We start from the raw sequence: 9,404 nt of genomic DNA on the forward strand, positions 1-9,404 counted from the left end.
AAAATATTTTGTTTATAAATTTATTATGTGATGTTTTAAAAACGTGTCAAGAAAACACTGTGGCCAAATCAGAACACATTTGGACTTCCTTACATTTATGTTTTTTTTTTCTTTTTTTCAATTGATACACGTATTTGTACATATTTATGAAGTACACATGATATTTTGTTACATGCATGGAATGTGGAATGATCAAATCAGGGTATTTAGGGTAGACATCACCTCAAGTATTTATCATTTTTATGCGCTGGGAACATTTCAAGTCCTCTCTTCTGGCTATTTTGAAATATATAATACATTGCTACCGACTGTAGTCACCGCACTGTGGTATAGAACATTAGAACTTATTCCTCCTATCTAACTATATGTACCCATCAACTAAGCTCTCTTAATCCCCTTCCCCACCAGCATACCTTCCCAGCATCTGGTATCTATCATTCTCCTCTCTACCTCCATAAGATCAACTTCTTTTAGCTTCCATATATGAGTGAGAACGTGCAATATTTGTCTTTCTCTGACAGGCTTATTTCACTTAACATAATGACTTCCAGTTCCATCCATGTTGCTACAAATGATATGATTTTATTCCTTTTTTATGGCCAAATAGTATTCTATTTATGTATTTATATCACAGTTTTAATCCATTTGTCCATTGATGGACACTTAGGTTGATCACCTCTGTTTGCTACTGTGAATAGTGCTGTCATAAACTGAGAGCACAGGTATGCCTGTGATGTACTGAATTCCTTTCTTTTAGATAAATACCCCATAGTGGGATTGCTGGGTCACATGGTAGTTCTATTGTTAGTTTTTTGAGAAATCTACATACTGTTTTCCATAATAGCTGTACTAATTTACATTCTCACCAACAGATCCTTGCCAGCATCTGTTACGGTTTTTTTTGTTTGTTTGTTTTTGTTTTTTTTTTTTTTTTTTTTGTCTTTTTAATAGCAGCCATTCTAACAGGGGTAAAAAAAATGTCTCATTGTGGATTTCAATTTGCATTTCCCTGATGATTAGTGATGTTCGGCATTTTTCATATACCTGTTGGCCATTTGTATGTCTTCTTTTGAGAAATGTCTATTCATGTCCTTTGCTCACTTTTTAATGGGATTATATGGGTTTTTTTTTTTTTCAACTGTTGGGTTGTTTGAGTTCCTCGTACATTCTGGATATTAGTCCTTTGTCACATTAATAGTTTGCAAATATTTTCTCCAATTCACCAGGCCGTCTCTTCACACTGTTGATTGTTACCTTTGCTGTGCAGATGCTGTGCAGAAGCTATTCAGTTCAACATAGTCCCATTTGTCTAGTGTCATTTTTGTTGACTGTGCTTTTGATGCTCTTTTATATTTATGTAGGATAGAGGTGAGACATCATAATCATATCAGTGTTAAGGACATTGAAAGGTTGAATGCAGATCTTTAGTAGCAGATAAAGCTGGGACCATATTTTGGAAGACTTGAATTCCAAGTGAAGCAATTGAACTTGCATATCTTGATGTGCAAAGGGCTTCGAGGACAATGACTACCTCAAGTTCTCTGGGTCTCTGGAGAAAAATATTTCTCATTTTACATGCCTAGTCTAATACTTGATTTCGTATCTTTTACTGCATAGTGTACATTTTAAAAACTACACATGTGAGAGTTTTCTGGTGGTAGAAATTATGCCTGTTTGTTTCATTACTATTGTTAATTGGTATTAGTTGGAAGAGATTATGTCCCTTTAAGTGCAAATCCTCCCTTGCAGAATAAATCCTAAGACAACTGGTGATGTTTATTGCTTCTATTAGCTTGATAATCTTAAAACAATCTTGATGCCATTTACACAACTTTTTCATTCCTCCATGTTACCGGAACATTACTTAGCCATTATGGGTTGTTACATTGTGCTTAGGATAGTGAAGATCTGACAACATGGTGTCCTGAGTCACACATATCTGTGAAATGAGTGAATACATGGATAATTAGGAAGGATACATGATAGGTAAAGATATCCCAAGATTGGCATTGAGAGGGAGATTGAAATAGATGATTGCTCAGCTCTATTCCAGTTCTAAGAATTTTCCTTGTGTTGGGGAAGGCAGGGAAGAGGCCATTCAATTCTCTAATGGCAGTCTCTCAAAAGAGACCTGCTCTATCCCCTTTCCCTAGAGTTTTCATAAAAATATACCACCACCCTTGTTAGTAGTATATTTCAGTTTCTCCAAGCTTCAGAGAAAAATTTTCTTTCTAATAGCCAACTCAACTCCCTAAAACCACAGTTTAAGCCCATCCTGTCTGCCTGGTTCTTCAGTGACAACAATTCCTCTCAGGGTCATGGTAAGACTACAGATGCTCTTCCACTTACCATGGGGTCACCTCATGATAAACCCATCACAAGTTGAAAACACTCTAAGTAGAAAATGCATTTAGTACATCTAACCTACTGAACATCATAGCTTAGCCTAGCCTATCTTAAACATGCTCAGAACACTTCCATTAGCCCACAGTTGGGCAAAGTCATGTAACACAAAGCTTATTTTATAAGAAAGTGTTGAATATCTCATATAATTTATTGAATACAGTACATTGTAGAACACAGTATTGGTCATTTACTCTGATGATCGCATGGCTAACTGGGGACTGTGCTTGCCACCACTGCCCAGCATCAAGAGAGGGTACCGTGCCACATATTGCTAGCCTGGGAAAAGATGAAAAGTCAAAATTTAAAGTACAATTTCTACTGAATGCATATTGTTTTTGCACCATTGTAATGTCAAAAAATGTAAGTCAGGACTGTCTGTATTGCTAAAGCCAGCCTAAGATTAAAATCCATAGAAGGACTTAATGGGTTGAGGAAGGGGAGGCATTTATAGAAAAGCCATTCAAGGTGATGTGGTTCTGCAGGAGGCTGAAGAGCCCCAGGGATTCACTAAGAAAAAGTAATCACATTGAGCACCGCAGATCGCCAGGCTGGCGTCACAGCCCAGAGCATGGCCCGAATGAAGGTGGATTGCTTCAGTTATCTGGGCATCTTGATGAATGGGTACTGCACACACTCTGAGGGAGATGGGAGGAAATGAGCCAGAGATTAATCACTTATGGCATCAATGAATGGAGAGTGTTTAGAGTCTATGGTAGCCAGAGGGACAACAGCAGAGAGGAACCTAGAGTAATCAGGTCACCATTAGGAAAAAAAGTGGGCAAATGTAACACCGAGAACCATCTTTGTTAGGCTGATTTGCATAAGGGTAGTGACAATTGAAATAGCCCAGGTAGGGAAGAACAGTGGAGTTTAGTCCTGGGAAGTACCCAGGCTAGAGTATGGTCAAGGTCTGGGAACCCCAAAGGTAACCCCAAACCAGAGAAGGAGGGTCTCAGAAGCAAAAAGAGGAAGATGCCAAAAATAGGGTAAGAACAGGAAATGAGAATGAATACAAGCAGCCTCCTGGGGGCTTCTAGAAGATAAAGCAGTGTGCAATCCCCAGCGTTTCCCAGAATTTCAACAACTGCTCATTATTAGTGGGATCTCAGTTCTCTGCCCCAAAATTAGCAGAGGATGGAAGGAAAGGAAGGAAGAAGGGAAGGAAGGAAGGAGGAAAGGGAGGGAGGGCCTTAAGAAAGGGCTATGAGAAGACTCACATAATTTCCTTTAAAAACCATTTGTCTTAACAGAAATGTACCTGGCCCATGGATCCACTTGAATTCTTTACCACCTGGTGTTGAGCCCTGTAAAGTGCTATGAAAACTAGCACAGCCCCACTTGGGACTGAAAGAAAATAAACCACAGGCAGGATTTTAAACGAACATAGAAAACACAGCACAAGCAATCCTAGCTGTTTGGGCTGCTGAATCCTGCAACCTTCAACTATGGCGTGGAGACAGTGGGGCAGAGGGATGCTCATTTCCCAGGCTGCTGATTGTTGAGAAACGATTCTGTGAACTTCACATAAGCAGATTTTGTTCAGAATAATAACAACAAAAAACACTGAGAAATGGAAGCAGAACATGAATAGGAAAATAATGGTTAGATGACCTCACAGGAATGCATACCAAATGGTATGGCTCACGTGCAGAGAGGCGGCACTTGATTTTGACTCTAAGTTACCTAGCAGCATAAGAAATGAGGAAAATAGTTGCCAGAGCCTTCCTGTCCACAGGACAAAAACAAACCCCTCATTCAGAGGAAGCACAGCTTTTTCAGATGCTGAAACCTTGTATATTTTTTTCTGGGCCAGTCTCCTCAAGAGCATCCTGCAGTGTTACAGTCAGGAAATTTCATGTTTATGTCTTTGGATTCCACGCTGGCGATTTCAGACCCACGGCAGCAGCAGTGGCAGCATTCCCAGAGGGAAAGGAACCCAAAGGTGTCACTGACACCCTGCTGGACGGAGGGGCTTTTATATAAGGCTGCTACCATTACTGCCACTTCCTCAGAACCAAACCCTAGAATCAGAGGAGTAGCAGTGGGTTCCAAAATGAAATGCCACCTATGTGGTGCCACTGTGGGAGATCTTGTTCCTGACACATAGCTTCAGCCACCCCATGGCCCAAGTCAACCCAACACACCCCGGGACAGGAAGGATCCAGTCACCTGGGAGAAAGCCCTGAATGAACCAAAGAATAACCAAGGGAAGAAACAGGTAGAAAATAACGAAACACCCCTGAGATATTAAAGATGTCAATTCAAGAAAAGCAGCCACTAAGGGTTGTAGCAAAATAAAGCAATAAGAGAAAAGGACCTGGCAGCTCCTTTCTGGAAGGACGCTGGATGTATTTGCCTCCTTTGCTTCTGCCTTTGGGTAGAGAAATGCAGAAATGCAATCCCTCAGTGGCTGGTTAGCTGGTTAGATGATGGCCCATTTTTCAGGGCTACTGGACAGGCGTTAGTGTTCAGATTTTGACTTGGACTCAATTAACCTGGGCTGAACGTTTTACATACCCAGGACTGTCCTGGGTGAGCCACATGTGCCAGTTTAATAACTCGAAAATGGGCATTTTTTTTTTATTCTCATTTTAAAGTTTGGAAACAGGCTCCAAGAGGGAGGGGCCTGGGAAGTACACTGTTATTAACTGTTACATTGCCATGGCCACTGCTGCTGCTGCTGCTGCGGCTGCTACGGGATCATCCACTCTCTTCATTTCCCTGGTTGGTGGAGACAAATCTGGCTGTGGCTCCCTTTAATAGACCCCTTGTAATTCAAAGAAAAAAAGACTTGGCCATGCATAAACACACCTTTCAAAAGAAATATATGAAACTAGATCACTAGATCATGAAAATATCCTTAAATTACCGTACCACATTAAGTAACTGTCTCTCCTTCCCTCTTTCCTTTCCTTCTTTGCTCCTTCCTTCCAGCCCAGGTATCTGTGAAGGATTTACAGTAGATACAGTGTCCCCTGACCAGGCCATGAGGGATTCGAAGCTGAGAATTACACAGTCCCTGCTCTCAAGAGCTCACACTCTGTTGAGGAGACAGAGAAGATATTGGGTGATTTCCACACACTTTGTGAAGTGCTGGCACGGGGGCTGGAGGGTCAAGGAGAAATATAGCAAACAGATGTGAGACAGGGCCTGGGGAAGATGCTGTGGGAGTAACCACAGGCTAGGGTGGAAGCCCCAAGAGTTTTGGCTGGTTCCAATATGGTGAGATTTTGTCTAGAGACATTGCATCAGAAAATGCATCAGACATTTTTGGCTGATGCAGTTGGGTGTGTAGGTAAGGACCAAGTGGAAAGAGGCCAGAGATCTTGCTAACATCTTACAATGCACAGGACTGCCCCCAACAACAAAGAATTATCCAGCTTGGAATGTCCAAAGTTGAGAACCCCTGCCCTGGAGTCAGGAGGAGCCCCTGAAGGTTCTAGGCAGGGCAGTGAAACAGTCAGATGTGTTTTCAGATGTCTTGTCAATATTAGAGAAATTAGGAAACTGCTGTTTCTTTCAAGTGGAATTTGTCTAAGGGGTGGCTGTTGGAGCCAGTGAGCTGAGGGTTTGGAGGGTGAGAATTCTACCCAAAGGAGCGTGGTGCCATGGCAAGTCCTGAACCAGGCATCAGTAGTCCTGGCCTGACTTCAGCTCCTCCAGCCACAGGCTGGGTGACCATGGGCAGGAATGACAACTCCCTGAGCCTCCCTTTCATCATCTACAAAATAAAGCACAAGAATATATACTGTTCTGGCCTTATTCCTGTGTTACTGTGATATCAAATACAATGCGTATTTATGAAAGAGAGTGAAAAAATGTAGATGAAGGATATTATTGTACTGTAAAGAATATCTTTTAAACAATTATACAACAAATATAGGCTAATTATAGTGAAGTAGAAAATACAGTTAAGCAAAAAGAGAACAAAAAAACTCACCCATTAGCCATCCCTTCACCATCCAGAAAAAAACACTGTTAACATTTAATTGTATATTTTTAGTTTTCCAGGCTTGTGTGTGTATGTGTATGTGTGTAATTTTTCATTTAAAAATCAGATTATACTTTCCCCACAAATAGGCATTACAAATAGCATGTTACATCAGTAAAATGTTTCTATGCTATTATTTTGACACAGGGTGTCCTCTGTTGTTAGATTGTTGTGTCATTTTCAAATGTTCCACACTGGCAAACATTGCTTGGAGTTACATCTCCTTATGGGTTTTAATTAAATTAAAGTGAAAGATGTGGAGCTGAGAAATGCCTTACAATGGGGCGCACAGCACAACCAGCACCCATAGCTGACCCTGTGCCCTCACTGCTGCTGGTGGGAACAGTAGGAGTAAAGAGAATTTTCCCTCCCCTCTGAAGGTTTAATCTACTAAAATAAACAGACAATAGACAGATTAACAGAAAAAAGGCATACATATTTATTAATGTGCAGAAGCACAGGAGCTGTACAAAATATGAGTCTCAAGGGAAGGGTCAGATGGTTGAGGCTTAACTACCCTCTTCATAGGGAAGAGGGAAGAAAGGGGATGTAGGCAATTTTGAGGAATAGTAAATGATTTGTGAGGGAATTGAATGAGCCCAAAGAGCAGACAATGGCCTGGGACGGTGTTCCTCTGAGCTCTGGGGAGGTGGTGGGAAGGTGAGGGGCAGAAGTGCACTGTGAACAGAGGTTGTCTTATTATGCAGATAAAGTCTTCCAGGAGTTTCCCTCAGAAGAACAGACGAAATATCTATCTGGGTGTGATGACTTTAGGTATTTTCTCTTGTGGTCACTCTTTCCTGGTTATTTGATGAGATTTCTAGGGAGAGGATTTTGAGACAATTGTATTTCTTTTCCAAGAAGATTTTCTCAGTCAGATAAGGGAACTTCCAGAGAGAGAGAGTCCCTCCCTATGCTTAGGGGAGGAAGGTTAGAAAATTCTTGGCTCTGAGGCTTGAGTTTAAGGCCTTTTGATTTCCTTCAGTTCAAAGGGCTCTGTAGCCCAAAGCACCATAGTTTGGGGTATTGTTTTCTGAGCCCCATCAGAATATTTATGTGGGATCCTAGAGTATCAGGCAAACAAGGAGTAATAAATTCTTGCCACTTCTCCCTCTGAAGATTCAAGTCACTGAAATATACTGATAATAGGCAGATTAACAGGGAAAAAAAAGGCATGCAAATTTATTAACTTGCATAAGTACAGGAGCCATACAAAATATGAGACTCAAGGAAGGGTTAGATGTTGTGCTTGTACCTTTGTCATTGTAATTTTGCTTGCTGTTTAAGAACTGGGGGAAAAGTAGGCAGGTGGTTCACCTGGAGAGGTACCTGGTGCATTTCAGAAGCCCTGGATGGAGGGAGGGGGACAAGGGTTGAAAATATACTTGTCAGGTACTATGTTGGCTTCTTGGGCAACAAGATCATTAGAAGCTCAAACCTCAGCATTGCACATTATACCCATGTAACATGTACCCTGGAATCTAAAATAAAACGTAAATAAATTACTGAAAAAGCCCCACAAATGTCCCCTAAAAACCATCTCAGTAGCCCCAGCTGAGGCCACATCACCAAAGCTCAGCCAACTGAGAATGGTTTGCCTATTACTTGCTTTACTTCCACGGTTAACCCAATGACTTAGAAGCTACAACAACATAATGACTGTGGCATCCTTCATCTAGGAAGGGGCTGAGCTGACCCAGCAATGGGGTGGATCGACACTGCTCCACCCACACTATCTGGACCACTTTCCCTTGTGGCTGACGGCAGAGGGCTGAAAGATGGAGGTCCCCATTGGTGGCGCTGGCCTCATGTTAGGACTCAAGAAACTTGCAGTTCATCTGTCCCAGAGACAAATTTGAAATATGATAGAAGCTCCAATGCAGAACCATGTGGGCCAGCAAAACAACAACGACAACAACAACAACAACAACAACAACAACAACAAAACAGCAATCACCTAAATGTCCAAAACAAAATGGGGGACTATTATCAAGGGCACATTGATTTCCTAGAATATCAATCTCTCATTTTAAATGATAACTGTTAAGACTATACAACCACATCTAAAATTCTTATAAAGTCTTATTTTCATACTAAGAGAGACAAACAAGGCACACAATTTTATAGAGAATAAAACTCCTACTGTGTTTAAAATTGCATTTGTGTATGAAAAGGGAAATAGTTGCAGCAGCTCTGTTAGGTGGGATGGGGAGATTTTTTTCCTCTTTTTTTCTAAATATTCTGTAATGTGATTATGATTGCACAGTGATTATAAGTGTGTGCGTGTGTGTGTGTGTGTAAATGTGCAAGGAGGTAAGTTCTGGGTCCTCTCTTTGCACATCCACACCCTGCGGGCTCTGTACTTGTCTCCTTCAGGCCAGCACTGAGGGCTGGGCACCTACCCCAGATCCGAATCCTGCCCTCCCATGAGCAAGGCATCCCAGGGAAGAAGCGCAGAAAAACAGGCAGGGAGGAAGAGGGAGGGGACACAGGGACATGGGACAAGGAGGGGGCAGAGAAAGAACGGAGATGGAGGCCGAGGGGAGGGGAGCAGCTGGGCCCCACCAGGGCTGTTACTCAGTTGAGGAGGTGACTGGGGAAGTCCCAGCAAGGGGTACTGTGTCCCCAAGAAGGCTGCTTATGCTGGCCTTGGAGATCACACCTGGGCTGACAGGCCCAAGATTGAAATATTGAAATTTTCTCCTTGTAGAGACAGCTCGGAAGCCAATGCAGAAGTGAATCCCCAACTGGGTTCCATAACTCCTACTGGGGCAAACCACTCCAGTTTCACAGACACAGCTGGAACAACCCCAGGCCAGTCCTGATTTCCTGAGGTCCTCTGTCCACCAGAGGCCTCTGTGCCCCCAACCTGGATCCAGACCCGGCAGGAAGAGCAAGGAATCTTCTGAAGGCCAAGGTCTGCATGCTGGGAGCCCTTAACTGAATCTACTGAACTCTAGAATCTTCCTGCTCGCTTGGACACAATTGCTTGGGAGGCCCAGGTGGC

General features: G+C 42.3%; 1 long non-coding RNA gene across 1 annotated transcript; it reads right to left on the minus strand.

The window, feature by feature from the left end:
• Positions 1-1,771: 1,771 nt before the first annotated feature.
• LOC115900293 lies at positions 1,772-6,478 on the minus strand. The gene is made up of 3 exons (XR_004059950.1): positions 6,347-6,478; positions 2,598-2,682; positions 1,772-1,939 (listed from the first exon to the last, which is right to left on the minus strand). It is a non-coding gene; the product is annotated as an uncharacterized LOC115900293 (long non-coding RNA).
• Positions 6,479-9,404: the final 2,926 nt, after the last annotated feature.

Source organism: Rhinopithecus roxellana, chromosome 11 (genome assembly GCF_007565055.1).
Source record: "Rhinopithecus roxellana isolate Shanxi Qingling chromosome 11, ASM756505v1, whole genome shotgun sequence".
Classification (NCBI taxonomy): Eukaryota; Metazoa; Chordata; class Mammalia; order Primates; family Cercopithecidae; genus Rhinopithecus; species Rhinopithecus roxellana.